This window comes from Balaenoptera physalus (genome assembly GCF_965194825.1).
Source record: "Balaenoptera physalus genome assembly, chromosome: 4".
NCBI lineage: Eukaryota > Metazoa > Chordata > Mammalia > Artiodactyla > Balaenopteridae > Balaenoptera > Balaenoptera physalus.
This window is the reverse complement of record NC_138891.1, coordinates 102,933,167-102,960,834: the sequence shown is the minus strand read 5'-3', so window position 1 is coordinate 102,960,834 and position 27,668 is coordinate 102,933,167.

Below are 27,668 nucleotides of genomic sequence, written 5' to 3'. Positions count from 1 at the left end.
TGTATCATAGTATAACTTCACTATTGTTAACTCAGTAAGACCTGGGATGTCACTTTCCCTAAGCCTTTACTTTTCTTGTTATGGTTTGGAAAATCATTCAAGGGATAAAACCAAAGTGACTATAAGGGTTCAGCTCAGTATGACTTTCTTCTCTCAAGAATTTTCACCCCATGAATATTGTCTTCCTTGTGCGTTTTTCTAGGTTTTATAATTGATCCTTGTTGGGAGTGTTAGTCTTGTACAAGCTTCCCTAACATAAAGTCGAAATCTCTTTTCAGTTGTTTTAGGATTGAATTTTCTATTGACAGTTTAAAAAATGAAGGCATAATAGACTATTATGGTATAGTGTACTTTGTACAGTGTGTAAAGTGAGATTTGGGTGCTCAAATTTTTTCTGCAAATTACCCATTTTCCCCTTTCTCATTGAATGTGTATATAGCTGCTTCTAAGTTGCCACTGAATTTCCTAAGTGAATACTTTTTTAAAAAATTCCATCTGCCTTCAGAATTTTTTCTTCCATATATAAGTTAAGCTCAGACTTACCAAAAGAGTGCTAAAGATTTGTCTCTATCTCTATCACAAGATATAAATAGATATATAAAGAGATAAATCCAAATTGCTTTATATATCTTTAATGAGAGTACACTAGTATCTGGTTTAGTGATTTAAATATTTAATAAAAAGTTAAGCAAGACAACCTTTTGTGGTATCTTTAAAAGTCCACTACTTCATTATGAGTACTAAAACCATTGCTAGCTTTTATTCTCTTAGTTGATTTAGGTTGTACCCTTACCTGAAAATTATAAACTGCAGTTATACATGATATAATTGTATATGTTTGTACCATATCCTTCGTATCATCAGCTTTAAATGTGACAAACATTATTTCAAACCACAGCATTTATTGATATTTTGTTGAAGTTACTATTTATTTTTTGCTACCCAAAGACAATTTAAAACTAAGAGAAGAAGCAATGAAATATATTATTGAGAATTTCAAATTTAAGATCTCACCTTTCTTTAAAGCACAGGCAATCTAGATGGTTTCTATGTTTGAAGTCACACTCTGACCAACATGAATTTCAGATTTGTACACAGCTGTCCCAAAATAATGATATTGGTAACAGCAACTTCATGCTTTATGAGGCTTATGGGAAAAAGAGAAAAGCACAATCAATTCTCTTTCATGAGATGTTGAGATCTGTAGGCTTTCTTCAGAGGAGCTCATTGTCCGCACATGGAAAAGGTTTAGGGGAAAGAAGGGAAGAAAGCCTCACTCCCTTTTAACACAGAGTCTGTGAAAGTGGTTCAGTGAGGCAGAAAGCTTCATTGCAGGTCTATGATACAGGTCCTGTAAGAGGCAACAAAGAGAGAGTCAATTTCTAAGGTCTTTATAAAAAAGTAGATTAAAAAAAAAAAAGAAACAAAAAAACACTGAAGGGCCAGTTCAAATCAAGTGTTGTACAATAGAAAATAACAAATATAGAGAAGTGCTACATAATTGTATTAAATAGAATACCTTCTCATGTTGACTTCCTTTTGTAGTAACATATTCAAAAAACATTTTTTCCAAATATGTACATTTCCAAATATTTATATTCCAAAGCATGAAAGCCTAATGTTCAACTTAGACAAAAGCAATTTTTGTTTAAAAAAAACCCCACAAAACTAGAGAAAATAACACATATGTTTGGCCTATGGTATTTTGACCCATAGCATATTAATTTTAACATTAACTATCAACCTGTAAAATTCATGGTAATTCACATAAAAATACTCATATTTTCAGCTTCTCTTGGAAGAAAAAATAATATGTGAAAATGCCAGGCCAGCAGTCTGATTTAAAAACAATTTTCTGAAACTTACCTCTCTTTAGACTGAGTGTGCGTTCCCCTCTGCCATGGTTTTTACTTCTGTTATTGTCTCCCAAATGTAAGATGTCAGCTGCCATTTGTGACAGAGTTTGGATTACTTAATTGTAAATTTTAGAGAAAGTTTTAAAACTCATATCTCTATTAAAAGTGGAAAAATTAAAAGACCAGTGGGCCGTGTGTTTCAGACAATGGTAGTAATCATTGTTCTAAGTAAAGGTGAGGAATATTTATACATTTTAATATTCAAGTATGTTATTATGAAAAAGTAAAGACACTGATAAAAACTAAGTAACACTAAGATAAAGGCCAGAATTCAGAAATATCAAGTGACTAAAAGAAAAAGAAAAAATGAACTAAAAAAAATACAAATGACACTGCCATTTGGTTTATTTCTTTCATGTGTGCGTGTGTGTGTGTGTATACATTTTTTAAAAAATTGAAGTATAGTTGATTTACAATGTTGTATTAGTTTCAGGTGTAGAACAAAGTGATTCAGTTATACATATATATGTATATATATATATGTATACATGGAATGTCTTTTTTCAGATTCTTTTCCATTATAGGTTATTACAAGATATTGAATATAGTTCCCTGTGCTATACAGTAGGTCCTTTTTGTTTATTTTATATCTAGTAGTATGCATCTATTAATCCTAAACTCCTAATTTATCCCTCCCCCCACCTTTCCCCTTTGGTAACCATAGGTTTGTTTTCTATGTCTCTGAGTCTATTTCTGTTTTGTAAATAAGTTCATTTGTATCATTTTTTTAGATTCCACACATAAGCAATATCGTATGTATTTGTCTTTCTCCGTCTGACTTACACAGTATGATAATCTCTAGGTCCATCCATGTTGCCGCAAAAGGCATTATTTCATTCTTTTTTATGGCTGAGTAATGTTCCCCGTGTGTGTGTGTGTGTGTGTGTGTGTGTGTGTGTGTACGCACGTGTGTGTACATATCTTCTTCATCCATTCATCTGTTGATGGGCATTTAGGTTGCATCCATGCCTTGGCTATTGTAAATAGTGCTGTTCTGAACATTGGGCTGCATGTACCTTTTCAAATTAGAGTTTTTTTCTTTTCCAGATATATGCCCAGGAGTGGGATTGCTGGATCACATGGTAACTCTATTTTTAGTTTCTTTTTTAAGAACACGTGGTTTATTTCTGATGCTGTGGTATACAGTAGCCTTCTATTTGGGCACTAATTTCTGAATACCTTTTTCAAGTTTGGGGAACTTGAAATATTATAATTATATAGAATTGATACATGATAAATATTATCATATCAGTTGGTTTGATTCCATTGGAATGAGTGTTTTAGAAGTTACTGGTTAAAAACAAAAGATTTTATTAGAATGGAATATTTTAATTTGAGATAATAATATGTTTCAAATTCTCCCCTTCTGACCTTTGTTCTATTGATGTCATACATTTTACCTGTACATATGTTATAAATCCCATATTATTATTATTTTTGTTTAAGTAATCAATTATGTTTTAAAGAGATTTAAATAATAAGAAAAGCAGTCATATATTTACTCATGCAGTTACCATTTCTGCTACTCATCATTCCTTTGTGGGGATCCAATTTTCGGTCTGGTATAAATTTTTTCTTCCTGAAGGACTTTAACAGTTTTTGTACTGTGGATCTGCTGGATTGCTTCAGCTTTTCTATATCTGAATTTATTTTCATTGTTTCATCTTTCGCATATCTAAAAAATCTTAATTTTGCCTTTGTATTTGAAAGATTTTTTTTTCTTTCAGTATTTGAAAGAATTTGCTTAACTGTCTTCTCACTTGAATTGTTTCTGATGAACATTCTGCTGTCATCTTTATCTATAGATAATGTATTATTTTTCTCTGGCTACGTTTAAGACTTTTCTTCATTGGTTTTAAGCAATTTGATTGTAATTCCTTTTCATGTTGCTGTGCTTGACCTTAATTATCTTATATCTGTAAGTCCACTATTTTCAATTATTTTCTCTTAAAATTTTAAAGATATTGCTTTCATGAGTTATGAACATAAGCAAGTAATTTTAAAGTGTTCTTCAATTACTGTTTTTAAAACTTATTTTAAGATAGGCTTTCTTCTGCTTTTCAAAAGCAATAGTTTCCTTAACTTATGCTTTTGAATTTTTCACATTTCCGTGTTTGTTGGTTTGTTTAATTTAAAACTTAATTTAATTTTTAAATTAAAAAAAAATTTTTTTAGCATGTTATGTAGTCTTGCATGCTCGAATCATAGTGGCACCTCTCACTATCCACAAAGTAAATGTTAGATTTTTGTTTCTTACTTCAGTATCATTCACAGTCTGTAGCTAAGTTCTCTTGTTTGGCAGTTGTGTATTTAAACAGGCTCTATTGTACTGAAGAGTTCTTTCATTGCATGCTTAGCTCAGGCTATATGGAAGATAATTTATTTTTGGAGAAATAGAAGTTCCCCACAGTCAGCATAAATGTATAAAACAATACTGAATCCATAGTTTATTGTTCCCCTGGCTCTTCCTATTTTTCTCTCTTTGTACTATCTCAGAATGTGGTAATACCAATCATATTGTATAATACTATTTGTATAGCATTATTGGAAAATGTAATCTTAAAATGGATAAGGAAAGAGAAGTCCTAATGGGAATGCTGGTCATAGGAATATGATTCAGAAAGTAATGTTCCTTTAGCAAGAAATTTTCTTTTCTCTTTAGTCGGTTAAGAACCTATGCCCCTAAAATAAATCTGTAGATACAGTAACAAAGGGTTATAATCACCCCCGTATAGTTGCCAGCCTCCACTAATAGTCCTCAAAGTCTCTTCCCTGCTTTAGTTAATAAACATTTCTTCTGGAACCTATGATATCTTTGATCAACACACCTAGTTTTCAGTGTTATTGAAAATTTACATCTCTTTGTTTGTATATTGTTTTGGTGTGAAATCAGGCACTATCTTAAACCAAAATCTCATAGAATAAAACTTTTGTTCTTCAGCAGCTTTGCATATCTCACCTGACTTTGCTGAATGGGGAGATTCCTAAATTCTCTTGAAGAACTGGCAGCAAAAATATTAATGTTGCCTTAAAAAAAAAAAAAAAAGCAAAATATTCTAACAATGACAATTAATTCCTAGCGATAAAAAGTCTGTAACTTGAAAGCCAGAAATACATTTGAGTTCAGTCCCTGAAAATTTAAATATTATTTCTTAAGATCATGTAAAACAGTAATGTAAAATATGATTTTTTAAATTCTTTATAGTAATATCAGCAGCTTTGATAAAATATAAAATGACTAGGGAACTTATTTCCACTGCAAAAGACAGGCAAGGGAAATACCTGCTGTTTCTCTTGGCACAGTTAATAGCAAAGAGCCTGCCAATAAAAGCTTGGCAGAATCTTTAAACAGCAGAATTCTACTGAAATTCATTTTCATATACTTTTTGTTTTGTTTTTGTTTAAACAAATTGATAGGAAATATCATTGTTTTATGAAGATAAAAGGTAATCAAATAACTATTTTTTTCTTTTTCTGGAGAAACAGTTTTAGTATAAGAAAAGAGTTGTCTAATGTGTCTTAGTATTCCCAGTGTGGCTGATAAAAATTTGATCTGCATGCACAGTTTGGAGCAAACACAAATATATGCTACTCCCTTCTTTCCCAGAACAGGATGGCTCTCCTATTCTGATGCTCACGCCTACCCTCAAACCAACACATATTCAGTTCGTTATAAAGATATGGTTATGTTCCAATGGCAATCACATTTTTTAGACTATGCATTGTATCTTCAGTTCATCTCGTTAGTTATGGACAGTGATGTCCATGTGTGGGTTGTTACTAAGGATTTTGATGGTTTTATTCTACTTACTTATATGGTTCCTGCACTACTGACCAATTTATATTAAGTCATTTGGTCTATCCCATATTCTCTTTTGAGAGAAAAATAATGCATTAATATACACAAAGGAAAACGAAATGGCCCAGGTATCTACCTTTCTAAAATATTTGTGAAATGTACCAAAAAGCTTAGTATTCATTTATTAAATCACAGTAGAGATATTGTCTATGAAGAACTTATCCTCAGTCTCTTGTTGAAATAGAAAAAGATTCTCTTATGTCTTTTCCTACATATTTTCCCTATGATTACCTGGAATGCTTTCTCTGCCTCTCAACTCCCACTGGGAACAGCACACGTGTGTCCTATTTTCTTTTTCTTTAATTCTAGGTAAAATTCCTCTATTTTGAGGGAAGACTTCTCAAGTGATAGTAACAATAGCTCTTACTTCTTGAGGACTTATTAATAGAATGCAAACAGCACTATGATATGTTGTCTGTAATCTTGTAAACAATTCTTCCATTTTGGCATTATTATTTCCAAGTTTTAAAAAGAGAAATTGAGGCTTAAAACAATTAAATATCTTACCAAACTTTATATAACACAATTTATATTAATTTCTATTTTCGCATTAACCTCTTCTTGCTTCTAAAACACTATTGATTACATGTTCTAATTTATTAAATAAGCTCTTTGCTCCCTTGAATATATAAAGTATATATTATTCATATTTCTATCATTATCATGCCACGTTTAGAACCTAAAATTCAGTAAATGTTTAACACATATGATGAATATAAATAAAAGAACATAAAATATTTTTATAATTCTGAGCTTTTTAAAAGTCTGAGTGACTTTGTCACTGCAAAGACATGTTAAAATATTTCATGCACATCATGTTAATATAAATTATTAATTATAAACATTGTTCTCACTTAGCAATGTATGAATTTTAGTTTTCTGAATTTTAGAGTCTGCTAGAAAAAGAACAAACACTCATTATTGTATCAGACTGAATAAAAACCTCAAAGCATCAAGGGTGCATGAATCCAGCTGGAAAGGCAGTTAAAACCGGGCTCTTTGAAGAAACTTGAGAAAAATTTACAGCACAACCCTGTGATTATGATATTATAGTTGCCATAAAAACTGTTTGAAGAATTGAAACTTTAAGGGCTTCTTGAAAAACAAATTACTGTGTTGGGTAATACATATTTCTTGTATCCTATTGAAAAATAAAACTACACCTTAGGGAAAAATTCCAATTAACACTCTCTCACTCTTTCAGATAGCTAGGGTCCATCTTTCCTATAATCCTAGAGTTCATGTTCAGTTCTGCTTAAAATAACTATGACCTCCTCAAGCCACTGCAAATGTACTCTTTCAATTTCTGAACAATGGTGTAAGAAAATATAAGAATATAGAAACCATGTCACATATAAAATTGGTTTATTTCTAAACACACTATTCTAAGCTAATTAAATGAACAAATCCTAACTGGACACTTCATCTTCTGTATATTATAATTTGCTATTTAATAGTAGAAATAACTTTACCCTTGAATTACTTTTGTACTGGCTGTGATGTTCTCTGATTCATTCATTTGCTATGGGCAATGGAAATTACAAAAGATATTTAATCCTTGATTTCAAGGAATGGCCAGTCATGGGAAGAAAAGGCACATGTATTATATGCAAAATAATTAAAAGCAATGTAAGTTTGTATATATTGTAATATTATAATGACTGACACTGTCAGTAAATATAAAACAAATAAAGAAAAAACTTCAAGTGACCTTCTTATTTTGTAAGTAGTCAGGGTTTACCAAGTACTGAGAAATATGTTTAATTTCAAACACTTGTGATGCTTGCAGGAAAATATGTGTATATGTGTGTGTGTGTGTGCCTGTGTGTTCCATTTTATAGCACAGATTACTTTTACTGTGACTCTGATGGAATTGCTGAAATGATAAGTCATATCTGTTATGACCTAGTTGCTTTGATACTGTGAAATGTAACCTCAAGTTTGTTTCCAACTCACTGAAGTATATTTGGAATCTAATCTCTAGTAAATCAGAGATTCTCAAACTTCTTGTCTGTATAATAACCAGTCTGGGAAATTCTTAGAAAAGTACAGATTCCTAGGATCTGTCCTCAGAGATTCTAATTTTTTGGCCTTGGGTTGGCCTAGAAGTCTGCATTTTAGTTAGTTTCCTGCCCACCCAAAGGATCCTGACATAGATGGCTTGTAGAGAACTTCCTGAGAAACATTACACTATGCCTTCAGGTGAAAGCAAGGTTCTGGCTATCTTATTTGCTGGTGCATGGCCAGTATCTTGCTGGATTATTTTTTTTCCCATGAAAAAAAATGTGATTGTTTTAGAGAGCAGGTTTTTTTTTTTTTTTCATTAAGCATGTGTTTATTTAGTAATTTAGAACTTCCTATTGTTTATTTATGAAATTGAAATGTTCATTGTGACAATATGGATTAGCTCTTAGGAATGCAGCAATATTAAGGTGAGAAACAACATCATGAGAAAATGTTAGTAGAGTGTGGTAAATATTAATGTCAATAAAGATAGGCATGGGGTGGCGTGAGCCTGGGAAATGTCATCATTTCTCATATTGTGGTCAGATAGAAGAAGTTCTGGAGTAGGTGATGCCTGTGTTGAATCTTCACAGAAAAATTGGAATCAGTGGGTCAGAGAAAACTGATTGAAGGTGTTCCTGTCAGAGACATGTAACTTGGTTGCTGAGGAAGAACTGCAAGTGGCAGAGGCAAGGTCATTTGGTATGGAGGTTGTAGAATGAGGAGGAACGTGGCAGGAGACACACCCAGAGAGAGAGACAGAGGCGAGATCACTGCGAGCTGGGAAAAATGACAGACCTGAGCTGGATGTTCTCTTTATATACCATAGGATCACACAAATTTGTTCTGGCAAATCTATGGTATTCAAATCAAAATTATAGGTCTAGCGAAAGAGCTATAGACAGCAGCTGGCCTGATGTGCATTCACTGGGGGGCTTTGGGAAGGAAGAAAAAATGTAGATAGCTAGATCTAATCACTGTCACCTGATGTCTAGGTTAAAAGACAAGTGATATTTGCTAGGAGGAAGAGACTTTATCTGAAATGCCATTAGCAGAATGTCTCCGGTTGAGGATTGCCTGTAGTAAAGAGAACCCAGTATCTGTGGATTCACGGGCCAAGGCTCCCTGAAGAAACTAATAGAAACTGTGTAACTCTCTGGGGTACAAACTAGAGGTGTTTGAAAACTCATACACTCCTCCTGCTATAACCTCACCTGGAGAACTCATCTATTATCCTGGCATATAGAGTACATTTCTGTATGACCTGGGGAGCTGCTCTTGAGGTCCTAGATTTCTTTCTACATCATCTGAGCCTACTGATTGCCTCTATACCACAAGTTATTAATAAAGCTTGATACAAAACAAGATGTTCGGTTTGTATTAGTCTGATTTGACAATTCAATTATTTGTGTTGTCTCCAGTGATAGGTAGCAAAATTAATGTAGAATAATACCATAAGTGTTTTTGGAGAGAAAAGTAGGGACGTATACTTAGAAAAAAAATACTTCTATGTGCCATGCTAAAATTACTCTGGTCATCAAGAAAGGGAGGAAGGTTGGGTAATATTTACTGTGTTGTCCTCATAAAACCAGGATAAACTAGAAACACTTTGGGGGATAGAACAAAGAAGTAAAGGCAAAACCACTTATCTTCTATTCCTGATTACTAATTACAAATTTCATGCCATAATTAAATAATAACTAGAAAACCTCATAAAAAAGAAGTAAATATTAAATAGGATTCATAGCTACCTTCATCTCCAAAGAGGTCCTGGGAAAGAACTTGAAGGTGGTTGAAATGAAGGGTGGAATAACGGAGAATGAAATTGCTTTTGTAGTGGTAAGTGGTTTTCTTGGAATTAAAAATAAAACTTAAAATGCTGAGTTTTAATTCCTGCATACTTGTGGCATCTCCTACAAAACTAGTCAGCTATTGCAAATAAACTACATGGTTTATCAATCCATGTCACCTCACCTATTCTATTCTTCATAAGAAGAATCATAGAATTGGGATAAAATTGAGCCTATTTTGCTGGTGACCTATAGTGACCCCTGCGAACCTGCTTGTATGCCTGGCAATTATGGCAGGCTGCTTCACCGATTGTTTTTCTTGACTCTTATTGCTTCCAAAGGGGATAGGATATGTCTAAAGGGGGTAAAGAGAATATAGATTGTTTGGTATTATTTTAAATATATGATTAATGAAGAATAACTAATACTACAAATGATTGTGGTCAAAGGTCTTATAATGCTACAAGAAATATAGTATAATGTAGACAAAAGTTTTTCTGAGGGTAGGTCATGAAGTTTTGGCAAAGGAGAAAAAAAGTAAAAAATAACTGATAAATTGACATTGCGTGAACCCAGAGAGTTAATATCAAGATCTTAAAAATCAATTCTCTGCTTTTTTGGGACCTAGTAGAATTCTCTAAATACAGAGGTAATGTGATGGAAAATCCCTGTTCCTAGCAATATGAGAGGCATTCAGTTCCATTCTGAATACAAATAGATCACAGGAAAAGGAAAGCTATGAATCAGTAAATAAAATACAAGGAAAAAAAAGGGCCAAGGAGGAAACGTGATTTTTCGATCATTTAAGATTTTTCCTACAGACAAAGGATAGCAAAAGTAAAACATAAAGCCTAAAGATATGGTGCAATTAAATAAAATAAAAAGGCAAGATGTTTTAAAGTTAACTACCGATACTTTGTGCTGGAAGAGGCAGGTAATGGAGCTCCATTTGTACAAAATATATCAAGGTCTACACTGACATTTTCTGTTACACTTATTTCTACACTGAGACATCTATTTATGAAAAAATTGAATCAAGCAGAGAGCTTTCAGATATTAAATGCAGCCTGGAAAACAATTTGTTTTAAAAATTCTTCTCATTTTATCTATTTGCCAGAAGAATTTATTGCTCTAAGGAGATAAGGATATTTTTAATATCAACTAAACCTAGATTTTAAACAAATTGAAATTTTTAATCTGGTTTAATATATATATGTGTGTGTGTGTGTGTGGACAAACACTGTAAAATTGCATTTTAGAATTAACTGAATGTGCTGGTAGTATTTTAAGAAGTTAATTATTAAAAATATATTTTTCTCTGGGTATTCATTTTTTGCACCTTAAGGTAAAGTGACCCTTTTTTCCTTCCTCCCTTTCTTCCTTCCTTCCTCTCCCTTCCTTCATCTCTTTCTTAAAACAACATTAGTATCCATCATTATTATTATGAAACACTAATATTTAGTCCAATAATATTTACTTTACAGCCAAGAAAATAAGATTCCAGCATATAAAATAATGTTTTTAATGTTAACACAATAAAGAAATGACAGAGTCAATTGAAACTTATTATTTTATAGTAACTGGAAGGGTTATTCATTTATTTTGAGGGGAAGGGATTCCTTTTCCATAATAGTTTTCAAAACCAGGTAATGATCTACAGGGGAAAAAATGAACCTCTTGCTTCAGAGCCACATCTCATTCCAGCTCGAATATAATATCACTCATGGTTTTACCTTGTTGGTTATTGCTCTTCACCCCTTTTCTTATGTGTTTCAATTGGAGAGAATTAATATAATATTGATTACTCAAGGAGTTTATTTGGGAGACACATTTATATAATACTCTTACTAAAAAAGGAATTAAATCTTGAAATATATTGAAGATATATATATATATATATATATATATATATATATATATATATATATATATTTAATGTTATTACTGTTACCAAACAAAAATTGTGTCCACTTGCCCATGTGCAGTAAAGCCAATCTACTGACACAGGGTTGTGATGAAGGGAAGTACAACATTTATTGCAGGGCACCAAGCAAGGAGAATGGGCAGCTCATGCTCAAAAGACCCAAACTCCCCAATGGCATTCAGGGAAGGGGTTTTAAAGGCAGTGTGAGAGAGGGTGGCTGCAAGGTGTATGATCAGCTTGTGCACAATTCTCAGATTGGTTGGCATCAAGGTGAAGTTTCAAGCATCATCAACCTCTGGTTTCAACCAGTCTAAGCTCTATGTTCTTGCCATCAGCAGTTTTCATCTGGTGGGGGTCTGCTTCCCGTAAAAACAACTGAGGAATGTGTGTCAGGCCTTTATATGTATCTTTCAAGGAACTAGGAGTTTGGTGATTCTACTATATGGTGAATTTATAGTCTAAATTGTTACCAGTTTCCCAGTCCAACAGCTATTTTTTGTTTCTATATCTTCACATTTCCTAATCACTAACTCTTGAGTCAGCCTTCAGAGACCTAAGGGAGGCCTGGGAGACTAAAGCAAAAGCTTTTTACTTCAAAGGACAGGGACGCAGGGGCTTGTATATGGTTTCATTACCAAACGTGTAGTCAATTCCAAAATTAAAGTTTCCATAAAATCCTACCACTGGCATATGGGTTCTTTAGTTGATCAAATGAAAATCTTTTTTAGAGAATATTTGTTGTAATGTTTCTCTAACAAATAGTTTAAGATATAGTTTTCTGCAGCTGATCAACGGATTTTCCTGGACCATACAAACTAAATTTTAATTTTTAATATGTCAATATCCTATGCCTTTTAACACCATTTCCTCCATAAAATTAAATAATTTCATCATTTTGATTTTATTTGGATGAATGCAAGATTTAATTCTTCAACTCCATTTCAGTCTTCTAAAAATTCTCACTGAAAGCTCAAAATCCAATCCTCTATATCTCAATTCAATAATACAATTAATATTCTTGCTCTCATGTAATAGAGTCTTTGAAATATGAGAAACCAAGAAAACAAGTGATCTATGAAATTGAGATTCTAGAAATGAATGCATAACATAAATGGGCATGCTTTTAATGGTTTCAGCTATAACAATTTCCTATAAACAGTTTTAAAGAAGTCAGAAGTGAATCACATGATTTTATGTACCCTCACTATAAAATCATTTGATTCACTTTGTCTTTTTTTTAATATATACATTATATATGCATATGTATGTGTATATACATATATTTCATTGGTTTGAGATTTAGATATTAGCATTTTTCAACCAGAGAGACTGGTCTTGCAGTTGTGGACTTAGACAAAACCCTCCCCCATTTCTGATTTATCTTCCATGATTGGAACTCCTACATAAAGTATGTATCTGACAAAATAAGGGGATTAGCGTTTGTAGAGAAAGATTAGTCCAAGCTTTTAAGAAGCCTTTGGGGTTAATATCTGATGTTAAAGGAATTAATACTATTACATTACACATAAATTATGTAAATATAGATGTTTAATATTTTATAGTTCCAACATGCTTAAATGTTAATTTATTTTGCCAAAAATATTTGGTGACATCCCTGTTATTATAAATTTTATTATATAAAAAATTACTCAGAATAAGTTCCTCTTTTAAAACTACCTAGACCATATAATTTAATGGACACAGAACATTCAAAATATTTCCTATTAATGTTCAAGGGTTTATGGCTTGAAATTTGATATTGTGACTATTTTATCTGAATATTTGTATTCACAAAAGAAATCACTTAAGCAGTTCTACTGTGATGTCTAAGTTAAAATAAATCTTTAGAAAAACTCAAATGTGGTCTTGAAGTGAGGACAAATGCAATGACTGGGACATTCTTTGTAAATTCTGCAGTTGATGGCTTCTGCACTTGGTTCCTTTGCTGAGCAAAAGCTTTTAAATTTCATTAGGTCCCATTTGTTTATTTTTTGATTGTCCAAAGCTGAAGGAGTAACAAATTTTATTGGAATAATAAAATAAAAATACAGAATTCAACTGAATTCTTCCTTCTACATTTTGACCCCATAGTGCTTCAATTCCTTCTCTGTTATTTGTAGCTGGTTTGTTTTGGACTATAATGACCATTATGAATGTTGAAGTGTTTTCAGTGAAAAATGAATTTTTATTGATTCGTTTAAATAATACCTATTATCTTTCTGACCAAAGTGAGAAAATAATCCTTATATCTCCTCCATCTGAGATAGTCCAAAGCAGAATTCAAGAGCAAATATGTTGCTAACCCAGTTTATCTGAAATCTAATTAAAAAAATGGAAAGATTTTTAATTCCTTAAAATAATTGTTTCACCCTAGAAAGTAGTTTACATAGTGAACCCCTGGTATTCTCAAAGAGCCTATAGCCTGAGTGTATCTTTTTCTGTGTGCTGCAGAGAACAGTGAGCCATCAATTAAAATAATATTACAGAACCATTTAAAATAGAAATATGGAAATTCTAAGAATTATAAGAAAATCATGCACTTCCATGTGACCTATGGATGAGACTAGCTTCTTCATGGCAATAATTTCGACTATCTCAAAAGTTTATTGGTGGGAAAAGCATGGTGAATTTGAGAAGAAACAGCAAGTATCTTGGCCATCCCACTGTAGAAGGATCAGTATATGAAGAGAAGCCCAATTTGTAATTACTAAGATTTATTTTCCTAGCCTAAACCTACTTATACTTAATATTACCTGTTATACTGTGCAATCATTTGTCTATAATTAGCACTCAGACAAGTACACTGACACATGTATAGTGTTTTGAATAATATACAATGATCTATGATAATTTTGAATAATCTATCATAATCTGTGATTTTTAAATGAGTTTAAAAATAGGTTGAGGGATTCCCTGGTGGCACAGTGGTTAAGAATCTGCCTCCCAATACACGTGACACAGGTTCGAGCCCTGGCCTGGGAAGATCCCACATGCCACGGAACAACTAAGACCGTGTGCCACAATGACTGAGGCCCGTGCACCTACAGCCTGTGCTCTGCAACAAGAGAAGCCACCACAATGAGAGGCCCACGCCCTGCAACGAAGAGTAGCCCCGCTCACCACAACTAGAGAAAGCCCGCACACAGCAATAAAGACCCAACACAACGAAAAATAAATAACTAAATTTATTGAAAAAATAAATAAAAATAGGATGAAACCTTATTTTATCTTATAAATCCTATATTATGCTTATCACATTCATAATTTGAGATTTATTTTGAAGAGGTGGGATTGAAATGAATTAGGAGAGAAAAGGAAAAGGAAAACAGTAGTTTTTTTTTACTTGCAAAATTCTGATATTTTAGTAAATGCCATTGTTTTTCTTTGTTTTTAACATCTCTATTGGATTATAATTGCTTTACAATGCTGTGTTAGTTTCTGCTTTATAACAAAGTGAATCAGCTATATGTATACATATATCCCCATATCTCCTCCTTCTTGTGTCTCCCTCCCGCCCTCCCAATCCCACCCCTCTATATAGTCACAAAACACCGAGCTGACCTCCCTGTGCTATGGAGCTGCTTCCCACTAGCTATCTATTTTACATTTGGTAGTATATATAAGTCCATGCCACTCTCTCACTTCGTCCCAGCTTACCCTTCCCCCTCTCCATGTCCTCAAGTGCATTCGGTATGTCTGTGTCTTTCTTCCTGTCCTGCCCTTAGGTTCCTGAGAACCTATTTTTTTTTTTAGATTCTATATATATGTGTTAGCATACGGTATTTGTTTTTCTCTTTCTGACTTACTTCACTCTGTATGACAAACTCTAGGTCCATCCACCTCACTACAAATAACTCAATTTCGTTCCTTTTTATGGCTAAGTAATATTCCGTTGTATATATGTGGCACCTCTTCTTGATCCATTCACCTGTTGATGGAAACCTAGGTTGCTTCCATATCCTGGCTATTGTAAATAGAGCTGCAATGAATATTGTGGTGCATGACTCTTTTTGAATTATGGTTTTCTCAGGGTATATGCCCAGTAGTGGGATTGCTGGGTCGTATGGTAGTTCTATTTGTAGTTTTTTAAGGAACCTCCATACTGTTCTCCATAGTGGCTGTATCAATTTACATTCCCACCAAGAGTGCAAGAGAGTTCCCTTTTCTCCACACCCTCTCCAACATTTATTGTTTGTAGATTTTATGATGATGGCCATTGTGACTGGTGTGAGGTGATACCTCATTGTAGTTTTGATTTGTATTTCTCTAGTAATTAGTGATGTTGAGCATTTTTTCATGTGTTTGTTGGCCCTCTGTGTGTCTTCTTTGGAGAAATGTCTATTTAGGTCTTCTGCCCATTTTTTCATTGGGTTGTTTGTTTTTTTGATATTGAGCTGCATGAGCTGTTTGTATATTTTGTAGATTAATCCTTTGTCAGTTGATTCATGTGCAAGTATTTCCTCCCATTCTGAATGTTGTCTTTTCATCTTATTTATGGGTTCCTTTGCTGAGTAAAAGCTTTTAAGTTTCATTAGGTCCCATTTATTTATTTTTTTAAAATTTCCATTACTCTAGGAGGTGGGTCAAAAAGTCTCTTGCTGTGATTTATGTCATAGAGCATACTGCCTATGTTTTCCTCCAAGAGTTTTATAGTGTCTGGCCTTAAATTTAGGTCTTTAATCCATTTTGAGTTTATTTTTGTGTATGGTGTTAAGGAGTGTTCTAATTTCATTCTTTTACAAGTAGCAGTCCAGTTTTCCCAGCACCATTTATTGAAGAGGCTGTCTTTTCTCCATTGTATATTCTTGCCTCCTTTATCAAAAATAAGGTGACCATATGTGTGTGGGTTTATCTCTGGGCTTTCTATCCTGTTCCATTGATCTATATTTCTATTTTTGTGCCACTACCATACTGTCTTCATTACTGTAGCTTTGTATTATAGTCTGAAGTCAGGGAGCCTGTTTCCTCCAGCTCCGTTATTCTTTCTCAAGATTGCTTTGGCTATTCAGGGTCTTTTGTGTTTCCATACAAATTGGGAAATTTTTAGCTCTAGTTCTGTGAAAAATGCCATTGGTAGTTTGATAGGGATTGCATTGAATCTGTAGGTTGCTTTGGGTAGTATAGTCATTTTCATAATGTTGATTCTTCCAATCCGAGAACATGGTACATCTCTCCATCTGTTGTATCATCATTAATTTCTTTCCTCAGTGTCTTATAGTTTTCTGCATACAGGTCTTTTGTCTCCTTAGGTAGGTTTATTCCTAGGTATTTTATTCTTTTTCTTGCAATGGTAAAAGGGAGTGTTTCCTTAATTTCTCTTTCAGATTTTTCATCATTAGTGTATAGGAAAGCAAGAGATGTCTGGGCATTAATTTTGTATCCTGCAACTTTACCATATTCATTGATTACCTCTAGTAGTTTTCTGGTGGCATCCTTAGGATTCTCTATGTATAGTATCATGTCATTTGCAAACAGTGACAAATTTACTTCTTCTATTCCGATTTGGATTCCTTTTATTTTTTTCTTCTCTGATTGCTATGGCTAAAACTTCCAAAACTATGTTGAATAATAGTGGTGAGAGTGGGCAACCTTGTCTTGTTCCTGATCTTAGTGGAAATGGTTTCAGTTTTTCACCATTGAGGAAGATGTTGGCTGTGGGTTTGTCATATATGGCCTTTGTTATGTTGAGGTAAGTTCCTTCTATGCCTACTTTCTGGAGTGTTTTTATCATAAATGGGTGTTGAATTTTGTCAAAACCTTTTTCTGCATCTATTGAGATGATCATATGGTTTTTATTCTTCAGTTTGTTAATATGGTTTATCACATTGATTGATTTGTGTATATTGAAGTATCCTTACAGCCCTGGGATAAATCCCACTTGATCATGGTGTATGATCCTTTTAATGTGCTGTTGGATTCTGTTTGCTAGTATTTTGTTGACGATTTTTGCATGTATATTCATCAGTGATATTGGCCTGTAGCTTTCTTTCTTTGTGACATCTTTGTCTGGTTTTAGTATCAGGGTGATGGTGGCCTTGTAGAATGAGTTTGGGAGTGTTCCTCCCTCTGCTATATTTTGGAAGAGTTTGAGAAGGATAGGTGTTAGCTCTTCCGTAAATGTTTGATAGAATTCTCCTGTGGAGCCATCTGGTTGTGGGCTTTTGTTTGTTGGAAGCTTTTTAATCACAGTTTCAATTTCAGTGCTGTGATTGTTCTGTTCATATTTTCTACTTCTTCCTGGTTGAGTCTCGGAAGGTTGTACTTTTCTAAAAATGTGTCCATTTCTTCCAGGTTGTCCATTTTATTGGCATATAATTGCTTGTAATAATCTCTCATGATCCTTTGTGTTTCTGCAGTGTCAGTTGTTACTTCTCCTTTTTCTTTTCTAATTCTATTGGTTTGAGTCTTCTCCCTTTTGTTCTTGATGAGTCTGGCTAATGATTTATCAATTTTGTTTATCTTCTCCAAGAACCAGCTTTTAGTTTTATTGATCTTTTTATTGTTTCCTTCATTCCTTTTGCATTTATTTCTCATCTGATCCTTATGATTTCTTTCCTTCTGCTAACTTTGGGTTTTTTTTGTTCTTCTTTCTCTAATTGCTTTAGGTATAAGGTTAGGTTGTTTATTTGAGATGTTTCTTGTTTGTTAAGGTAAGATTGTATTGCTATAAACTTCCCTCTTAGAACTGCTTTTGCTGCATCCCATAAGTTTGGGTCGTCATGTTTTCATTGTCATTTGTTTCTAGTTATTTTTTGATTTCCTCTTTGATTTCTTCAATGATCTCTTGGTTATTAAGTAGTGTATTGTTTAGCCTCCACGTGTTTGAAATTTTTACAGATTTTTTTCCTGTAATTGATATCTAGTCTCATAGCATTGCGCTTGGAAAACATACTTGATACAATTTCAATTTTCTTAAATTTACCAAGGCTTGATTTGTGACCCAAGATATGATCTATCCTGGAGAATGTTCCATGAGCACTTGAGAAGAAAGTGTATTCTGTTGTTTTTGAAAAGAATGTCCTATACATATCAATTAAGTGCATCTTGTTTAATGTATCATTTAAAGCTTGTGTTTCCTTATTTATTTTCATTTTGGATGATCTGCCCATTGGTGAAAGTGGGGTGTTAAAGTCCCCTAGTATGATTGTGTTAGTGTTGATTTCCCCTTTTATGGCTGTTAGCATTTGCCTTATGTATTGAGGTGCTCCTATGTTGCGTGCATAAATATTTACAATTGTTATATCTTCTTCTTTGATTGATCCCTTGATCATTATTTGTGTCCTTCTTTGTCTTTTGTAATAGTCTTTGTTTTAAAGTCTATTTTGTCTGATATGAGAATTGCTACTCCAGCTTTCTTTTGATGTCCATTTGCATGGAATATCTTTTTCCATCCCCTCACTTTCAATCTTTATGTGTCCCTAGGTCTGAAGTGGGTGTCTTCTAGACAGCATATACACGGGTCTTGTTTTTGTATTCATTCACCCAATCTGTGTCTTTCGGTGGGAACATTTAATCCATTTACATTTAAGGTAATTATTGATATGTATGTTCCTATTATCATTTTCTTAATTGTTTTGGCTTTGTTATTGTAGGTCTTTTCCTTCTCTTGTGTTTCCTGCCTAGAGAAGTTCCTTTGGCATTTGTTGTAAAGCTGGTTTGGTGGTGCTGAATTCTCTTAGCTTTTCCTGTCTGTAAAGGTTTTAATTTCTTCATCAAATCTGAATGAGATCCTTGCTGGGTAAAGTAATCTTGGTTGTAGGTTTTTCCCTTTCGTCACTTTACATATGTCCTGCCATTCCCTTCTGGCTTGTAGAGTTTCTGCTGAAATTTCAGCTATTAACCTTATGGGAATTCCCTTGTATGTTATTTGTTGTTTTTCCCTTGCTGCTTTTAATATTTTTTCTTTGTATTTAATTTTTGGTAGTTTGAATATGTGTCTTGGCATGTTTCTCCTTGGATTTATCCTGTATGGGACTCTCTGTGCTTTCTGCACTTGATTAACTATTTCCTTTCCCATATTAAGGAAGTTTTCAACTATAATCTCTTCAAATATTTTCTCAGTCCCTTTCTTTTTCTCTTCTTCTTCTGGAACCCCTATAATTCGAATGTTGGTGTGTTTAATGTTGTCCCAGTAGTCTCTAAGACTGTTTTCAATTCTTTCCATTCTTTTTTCTTTATTCTGCTCTGCGGTAGTTATTTCCACTATTTTATCCTCCAGGCCACTTATCCGTTCTTCTGCCTCAGTTATTCTGCTATTGATTCCTTTTAGAGAATTTTAAATTTCGTTTATTGTGTTGTTCATCACTGTTTGTTTGCTCTTTAGTTCTTCTAGGTCCTTGTTAAACGTTTCTTGTATTTTCTCCATTCTATTTCCAAGATTTTGGATCATCTTTACTATCATTACTCTGAATTCTTTTTCAGGTAGACTGCCTATTTCCTCTTCATTTGTTTGGTCTGGTGGGTTTTTACCTTGCTCCTTCATCTGCTGTAAGTTTCTTTGTCTTCTCATTTTGCTTAAGTTACTGTGTTTGGGGTCTCTTTTACACAGGCTGTAGGTTCATAGTTCCCATTGTTTTTGGTGTCTGCCTCCAGTGGCTAAGGTTGTTTCAGTGGGTTGTGTCAGCTTCCTGATGGAGGGCACTTGTTCCTGTGTTCTGGTGGATGAGGCTGGATCTTGTCTTTCTGGTGGGCAGGACCACATCCAGTGGTGTATTTTGGGGTGTCTGTGACCTTATTATGATTTTAGGCAGCCTCTCTGCTAATGGGTGGGGTTGTCTTCTTGTCTAGCTAGTTGTATGGCATAAGGTGTCCAGCACTGTAGCTTGCTGGTTGTTGAGTGGAGCTGCGTCTTAGCATTGAGTTGAACATCTCTAGGAGGATTTTTGCCATTTGATAATATGTGGAGTCAGGAGGTCTCTGGTGGACCAACGTCCTGAACTTGGCTCTCCCACCTCAGAGGCACAGGCCTGATATCTGGCCAGAGCACCAAGACCCTGTCAGCCACATGGCTCAGAAGAAAAGGGAGAAAAAAAGAAAAAAGAAAGAAAAACTTAAAAAGTTATTAAAATAAAAAATAAAAAATAATTATTAAAAATAAAAAGTAATAAGGAAAAAAAGAATAAAAAGAAAGAAGAGAGCAACCAAACCAAAAAACAAATCCACCAATGATGACAAGTGCTAAAAACTATACTTAAGAAAAAGAGAAAACGGACAGACAGAACCCTAGGACAAATGGTAAAAACAAAGCTATACAGACAAAATCACACAAAGAAGCATACACGTACACACTCACAAAAAGAGAAAAAGGAAAAAAAGATATATATCTATATATATTTAAAAAAAAAGGAAGAGAGCAACAAAATCAATAAACAAATCTACCAATGATAATAAACTCTAAATAGTAAACTAAGATAAACATAAAACCAGAAACAAATTAGATGCAGAAAGCAAACCCCAAGTCTACAGTTGCTCCCAAAGTCCAATGCCTCAATTTTGGGATGATTTGTCTATTTAGGTATTCCACAGATGCAGGGTACATCAAGTTGTTAACTTTAATCCACTGCTCCTGAGGCTGCTGGGAGAAATTTCCCTTTCTCTTCTTTGTTCACACAGCTCCTGGGGTTCAGCTTTGGATTTGGCCCCGCCTCTGCTTGTAGGTCACCTGAGGGCATCTATTCCCTGCCCAGACAGGACGGGGTTAAAGTAGCAGCTGATTAGGGGGCTCTTGCTCACTCAGGCCGGGGGGGAGGGAGGGGTATGGAATGCAGGGTGAGCCTGCAGTGGCAGAGGCCGGCGTGACATTGAAACAGCCTGAGGCGCACCTTGTGTTCTCTTGGGGAAGTTGTTCCTGGATCATGGGACCCTGACAGTGGCAGGCTGCACAGGCTCCTGGGAGGGGAGGTGTGGATAGTGACCTATGCTTGCACACAGGCTTCTTGGTGGCTGCAGCAGCAGCCTTAGTGTTTCATGCCCGTCTCTGGTGTCCGTGCTAGTAGCCGCGGCTCGCGCCTGTCTCTGGAGCTTGTTTAGGTGGTGCTCTGAATCCCGTCTCCTCGTGCACCCCGAAACAATGGTCTCTTGCCTCTTAGGGAGGTCCAGACTTTTTTTCCCGGAATCCCTCCCGGCTAGCTATGGCACACTAGCACCCTTCAGGCTGTGTTCATGCAGCCAACCGCAGTCCTCTCCCTGGGATCTGACCTCCGAAGCCCAAGCCTCAGCTCCCAGCCCCCGCCCGCCCCGGCGGGTGAGCAGACGAGCCTCTCGGGCTGGTGAGTACTGGTCGGCACTGATCCTCTGTGCGGGAATCTCTCCGCTTTGCCCTCTGCACCCCTGTGGCTGCGCTCTCCTCCGTGGCTCTGAAGCTTCCCCCACACCTCCACCCCCTCCTCCCCCCACACCCCGTCTACGCCATTGAAGGAGCTTCCTAGTGTGTGGAAACTTTTCCTCCTTCCCAGCTCCCTCCCAGAGGTGCAGGTCCCATCCCTATTGTTTTGTCTCTGTTTTTTCTATTTTCTTTTGCCTTACCCAGGTACATGGTGATTTTCTTGCCTTTTGGGAAGTCTGAGGTCTTCTGCCAGCATTTAGTAGGTTGTATTTTTGATGTATTTCTGGGGAGGAAGGTGATCTCCACGTCTTACTCCTCCGCCATCTTGAAGGTCATAAATGCCATTGTTAAATGCACTTTTTGCAGTTTTTTCCCCCCACAAATATGACTATGTATAATTAAAACATAATACTGTAACTATGTTGAACATAAAATGTTTTAATATATGTATTAGAATTTAAATTTTTTCCCAAGCTTTCCATGTGTTAGGCATCTCTGTTTTAATTTTTCTGGTGTCTCCTCTACAGAGAATTTCCCTCCGAAGTATCCCAAACATAGTTTCTACGAGGCTTTCATTTTTCACCTCTCCATACGCCTCTCCCATGCTTCATCTCCTTTCTCACCTCCAGTCATCAAGTAGTCTGCAGGGTTGCTGAAGAACTGAACTTTGTGTTAGATAATATTGCAGAATTACAATTAAAGACAAAATTTTATCTCCCACTCCAGAAAGCCTTTCCACAGTGGTAGTAGAGAAAGAGAACACCTTTATTGTTGAAGAAGCATTAAGCCAGAATATGACGCCCATAACAGGCAATTAGCTCAGAGGTTGCTAAGACAGAAAGGAAGTTCATGCCCTTATATATCCAAGCAGATACAACCCATTACATGTATGTTTTCAAGATAAACAGTAACTAGTCCTCAAGTAAGAGGACTTGACAGAACCTTTTTTACACAATAGTCACCTAATTTTACCTGATAATTGGAGTGACCATCTGTGGGGTGAATATTTGTGTTAATTAACTGGTTTTATCTCTTTTCCTGTCTTTGTGACAGGAGGAAGTTTTGCAATTTAGGGCAAGGCTCCCACTGAAGTTAGGCTCCTACCCTCCCATAGAAACTGGGAGAAATTCTCTTGAAGTTTGCATTTCAAAGAGATGTTCCCAGGTTCTTGAGGAAGACATTCCTGGGTCATAAAGCTGACAAAAGGTCAATCTAGTCTTCAAAAGGGAGAAGTCTAATCTTCTCCTTTCAAAAGGAGAAAGCACTTGCAAGTTTTCTCGAGTAAGTGCTCAAAGAAAAATTCGGGGAGGGAAATGTATTCCCTTATTTTCAACAGGGATAATTAAGTCTCTTATTTTTAATTTATTTTATTTTATTATTTTTTTAAATTTATTTATATTTATTTTTGGCTGTATTGGGTCTTTGTTTCTGTGTGAGGGCTTTCTCTATTTGCGGCAAGCAGGGGCCACTCTTCATTGTGGTGCGCGGGCCTCTCACTATCGCGGCCTCTCCTGTTGCGGAGCACAGGCTCCAGACGCGCAGGCTCAGTAGTTGTGGCGCACGGGCTTAGTTGCTCCACGGCAAGTGGGATCTTCCCAGATCAGGGCTCGAACCCGTGTCTCCTGCATTGGCAGGCAGATTCTCAACCACAGTGCCACCAGGGAAGCCCTAATTTATATTTTTGCTTACAGTACAAGCACAGGAGTATCATGTGTTTGACTTTTCCTAAGAACATTTTTATATGATGATTTGCCATCATTTCCTTTAAAAAGTTTCTCGTGAATTGTCATGCTGTGCTTTTTTTTCTTTCCTATTACTAGCCTTTTTGCAAGGCAAAGGTGAAAAAAATATATTTAATAAGTTAAAAGTAAATTGATAAAAAAATATAATTTCTGATTCAAAATTTACACTTTCCCTTACATTTTATTTCAATTTTAATGCTTAAAGTTGATGTTTGATTTTAGGCATGGTAAGAAAGTAAGCTATTTTAAAAATTCAAATTGAAATCTCTGTATTACACAGTGTTTAATCAGAGTCACATTAATCACAGTTCATATTAAACCCCTAGATGCTGTAGAGTACCTTTCTGAATAATGACTGCCCTCTAGGGTTATCAGTTATTAAAACAGAAGTCTTTTTAGAGGAATGGTCTATAGCATTTCTAGGTTCATCGATTTCATAGCAATTATTTAGTAAGCAAGATAGAGGATTAACATTTTTGGATACTTTTTCAAAATATTCTTATTGAATACACATGTATCTTGAAATTATCTTTGACCCAAGAGTTGTGTGACTTGGGAACTATCTTCTATTTAGAGTTTGTTTTCTTCTTATTAGAGTTACTGATGCTTGCAATATTCATATACAGAACAGACATCTGAACCAAGAGCTGTAGAAAACTTATAATACAGTATCCTTACATAGAGATTAAGAGAAATATACATAAAATATATCATATACATTAATATAATCTCATGTCATAAGACTGAAATAGATAATCCAGATATGAAGCTCATTAGCAAAAGCATTTGATGAGATAGTCTTCTCAGTTAAACATAAATACTCAAAATGACATAGCAACATATGTGTTAGAATTATACACAATGCCATATTTTAAACAGTCTATCTTTTGCTTTACTTTAGATTATTTGGAAAATAAAATAGTTAATTTAACAATAGAAATATGTTTTTGTTAATTTAGTCCAATTTTTTTTCAATTTGTGCATTTTTTTTTTCTCTATGTCAGTTGACTAATCTACTTTCTCACTGGCAGTCACTAATGAACACATGATTCTATTAATAATTATATTCAAAACACACTGGCATCCACTTTTTCAAAAATAATAAATTGATGACTCTTGAGCCTCTCTTTTTAATTGCATTTTTTCCTGTTTCACCAGAGGACCTTTCCTCTTAATCTTTCCTTTCATGTAATTTTGCTCAGAAAGATTTTAATTACTAAGGATTTATTTATTTATTTAGTGTTTATTTACTTAGTTAATTAGTTATATTCTCAAGCCCATAGTTTAAACTTGTTTCTCAATAGTAATTTTCTGTGATCACAGAAAAGTCTACATTCCAGAAGATTTTCTCTCTGTTTCTCACCTCGAACCCTGTTTACTAATTTCAAGCCAGTCTTGATGGAAGTATGTGCACGTGGCAAGAACCAGATAGGGCATTCCTGTACTCTTCGCAAAAGCATTCAAGTAATCTTTTGTGTTTCTATAGTGACATCACTTGTCTCCAAGATACGTGATGTGGATCCCTTGTTATGAAACAAAAAGTGCTCAGATTGAAAAGATAAGCGAATGGATTAAACTTCATACATTTCCCCCACACTCATTTTAGCTTTCACTAACCTGAGACAACCATGTAAAACTAGATGAGCTTCTGCAGAAAACACAGAAAAACCAATCGAGATAAAAAAGATGTTAATACTAGGATTCCCACTGAGTGTGACTGCAACCAGTAATTCGAAGGTAGCGGTATTAGGAAAAGGCAGGACTTTTGTAGTATGTTAATCTGACTTTAATATATAGTATTATTGAGTTAAAGACAGTGTGCGTAGAGCATATTTTTTTATTAACTCTCAAGAACACATTTGACAGTTTGAAAATCAACTTTGCAGAGAATAAACTCTATGTTATAGGAACATATCCAAATTTTTACTTAATTGTCATATGATCCAAAAACAAAACAAAACAAGATAATAATAAAAATAAGACTATCTGTACCCCTTTTCAGGATAATGAGCCCCTTTTCTAGCACATCAAGTTTATTTTTTATTTATCTTGAGTTTATCTTTAACTCCTTCAAACTACCTACAGTGCTCTTGGATGCAGTATTCTATGATTTGCTCAACATATATATTACCATTTTGTCCATATCTCTTGGACAATAATAGAATTATCACACATCCTTCAGTTTTCAGTTTCACAATTTAGGTACCAAAATTTGGGAGGCTCCCAAATAAATGAAAGATTTTAGATTTCTCAAATCAGTTTATGTATGCTTTCTCAGCACTATAATAATTTCATCACATAGTAGAATTCACAGGGGCCTATTTTGTTTAGACTGCAGAAGTACCAAGAAAAATATTTCATGGGTTTCATATAGGGCTGTATCAGTCTTCTTTTGCTGCATAGCAAAGCACCCCACAATTTAATGCTTTTAAACAACAACACCCTATTATTGCTCACAAGTCTATCAGTCAGTTAGGCTGTTCCTTGGATCTGAACCAGCCTCTGCTAATTTCCACTGCACTCATTCATGATATTTATAGCCGGTTGGTGGAATGTGGTATAATATTGTCTCCCTCAGATGTTAGGGATTAGCTGGCAATCAGCAGGAGTGATAGGGATGACTGAGCCATTTGTCTTCATCCAGTAGGTTCTCTAGAGTTCACTCACACGGTGGCAACAGGATTCTGAGAGAGAGTATAGAACAATGCCTAAACTCAGAATGGGTACATCAGTTCTGTTACATTCCATTGTCCACAGCGGTCGCAAGCCTAGTCCTCATGCAAGGTATGGAATATTATAAACTCCCACTTAATGAGAAGACCTACAAAGTCCAATTGCAGGGGATAATTAAAAGAGGAATGATTGAAGCCATTTTTGAAATAATCTATGACAAAAACTGAGACATCTTTCAATAATTCTTGTCATTTTACAAATCAGTAGACAGCAATAGAAAATTCAACTTTAATAGAAAAATTTTGAGCAAAGCATTAAATTTGAATCAATGCCAAATTATAATACTAAACCAAAACTAGATTGAGCAAATATTTTTCAGCCTTAGAGGTTTTAAAACAGATAAATTCCAATTTTGTTTCCTTTTATAAATAGAAATTCAGAATAATGTTGATAAAATATTTTTTTCATATATGCATTAAAATGTAGTCTTTATTACTTGACCACAGTTCACTTATGATCTTCAGATATTGTATAAGTGCTTTCTGAAAAAGGAACTTAAGTGTTATGTGGTCATGTGGAGAACAACGTGTTTTTATTGTAAAAGGAAGCCATAACAATGAATTTCCTGATTACTATGCAATCAAATAATATTAGAAAAATACACTTAGTTTACTGTGCCATTTATGTTGATACTGCTCTGATAGTATACTAAGTAATGATAAATATAATAAATCACAAATACTCAGCTTTTTAAAAATTTATATAATGTTAGGCTGAGTTAATATCTTTTTTTACAGTGTGGAGTTTTCCTAAGGTTTTGCCCACGAACAAGAACCTTTCAAGATATTTTTTAATCATCATTATTCCTAACTCTCTGCAGTATTAATAATTTTTATAAGTATATTGGTTCATTAGAACCATGAATCATAATGGAACTAATTATAGCACAACTATTTTGAATTTCATGGCTGAAAAAATATGCAGGACTTGCTTATGGGGTTATTTAGATATCTAGCAAATAAGTGGTTTGAAAATTTTATTCACATTTTGAATAACAACTTGGACAATGGAAAGTAAGTAAAAAGGGACCTAATTTTTTAAAAATTGTATCCTACATATAGGTGGTTCATGTGTAGAATAGAAACATAATAGAATTGTTTTGAATTTTCTGCATTGATCATATATCCTCTTTACCTCCTGCAATCTCTTACCATAGTTAATAAACTATGATACAGATCCCTAGAGAAAGAGAAAAGCTTGAATTAGGACAGAGGTAATAATTTCATGCTACAGTCCTGCTTTTTCTACATATGAGTCTTTTTAAGGGTCAGCAGGCTTATCACTAAATGATAATAATAAGACATATTATTATTAATATGACTGCTGCATTTTACTTTACAGATCCCTGGAAAACAATATGCCTGGGCAGACTGAGG